Source organism: Penaeus vannamei, chromosome 22 (genome assembly GCF_042767895.1).
Source record: "Penaeus vannamei isolate JL-2024 chromosome 22, ASM4276789v1, whole genome shotgun sequence".
Lineage (NCBI taxonomy): Eukaryota > Metazoa > Arthropoda > Malacostraca > Decapoda > Penaeidae > Penaeus > Penaeus vannamei.
The window spans coordinates 23,736,800-23,738,498 of record NC_091570.1 but is presented as its reverse complement, the minus strand read 5'-3'; positions in this window follow the sequence as shown (position 1 = coordinate 23,738,498).

Sequence of the window (1,699 nt, the reverse complement as noted above, 5' to 3'; positions counted from 1 at the left end):
TAAATCACAAAAAGAGAAAGACATGCCCATAAAACCGATCGGACTGCGACAAAGCCAGGTTTCCATGGCGATCACGAAGGCCCCTGCGCTTGAAAAAAAGCCAGAGGAAGCCAGCCGTTCGTGTTAAGCCGCGCCGTAACTTTTAATCGCATTATTTCGCAAGTCAAGCAACACGGCTTGCCTCTATGCCGCCTCGCCACTTCGGAAGATTTCGGAGGGAGTTTACATGCATGTGCGTTTACGTGCATGTGTGCATTACGTTGGAGTTCACGTGCAGGCGTATGTATAGGCATGTATGTAAGCTGGTACGTATCCATGGGCGCAGGCGAAGCGAATGCAATGCAAAAAGCTTAACCTCGAAAAAATTCAACCTCGAAAAAGCTCCACCTCGAGCCGCGTGAGCCGGGTCCGAGCCGCGGAGCCGTCCAGCTGACGCCCGTGCGGATCGGCGCAAATCGGTCACATCGAGATCCCCGGAGATCTGCAGAAGTGACGCGGCTCAAGGTCTATTTCTTCCTCCATTCTCCTCTCTCCCTTCTTCCTCCTTCCATTTTTCTCTGCCATACTTTCCTGCATCTTCCTACAGTTCTCCTTTTCCTCTTTTCTTTCCTTCTCCTCCATTCCTCTCCCTCGCCTCATCCTCATCCATTGTTCCCCTCTGTTACCCGTTCCTCATCATCTTCGATCCTCCCTCTTCCGTTCCTCCTCCTTGACTCTTCTCCATTCCTCCTCCTCTCTCTTCCTCAATCCTCTTGCCTCTTGCTACTTCCCCTCCCCACTTCTCTTTATCCTCCATTCATCTCCCTCGCCTCTTCCTCCTACTATTGTGCCTCTTCCCCTCCCTTCTTCCAGTCGCACCTCTCACTGTAATCCTCCTCCTTCTCTCCTCCCATCCGTCCCTTGTCTCTTCCTCCCTCCAATCGCCCCTCTCACCTATTCCTCCTTCCATTCCCCCCTCTCACCTATTCCTCCTATCTCCTTCTCCCTTCTATTCGCCCCCTCGCTTCTTCCTTCCTCCTCCTCTCATCCCCAACCGCCGCCGCCTCTTCCTCGTCCTTCAGTGTCTCCCTTCCATTCCCTGTGGGATTCCCGAAAGTCTGGAGGCGTCTGGAAGAACCAAATTTGCCGAGTCTCTCTCTCTCATTCGCTCCTCTCTTTATTTCTCTCTCTTTTTTCCCCTTTTCTTCTCTCCCTACTTTTTCCTTTCCCTCGCCCGTTTCTAATCACCACTCTTCCTCTTCTACGCAAGACCACCATCCTCTTCCCCAACACTTTCGAGAAAAAATCACAAATACAAAGTCTCACAAATCCTTTGAAGAATCCCTCGCGCCTCTTTGCAGATCCTCCTCGCCGCCTCCTTCGCCTCCTTCGCCTTCGTGCTCGCCCTCCAGCGGCGGTCCGCCCAAAACACGGCCCGCACTCGAGCGCCGGCCAGCCTCGCTTCCTTGAGAGCCTTGTTTTGAGAGGGTTTGCTTGGCCGGAGTGGCGAGTCTCCCTGACTGACCGACAGACTGACTGACTGGTGTGCCGAGTAAGCGACTGACTGACTGACTGGCGGGCTGGGTAAGTAAGTGAATAACTGATTGACTGACTAACTGACCGACCGACTAACTGGAGGGCTGAGTGATTGAGTAATTGACTTGTCTTGAGTGACTGCCTGGCTGACGGACTGATTAGCTGCTCCTACCTGACTGACTTG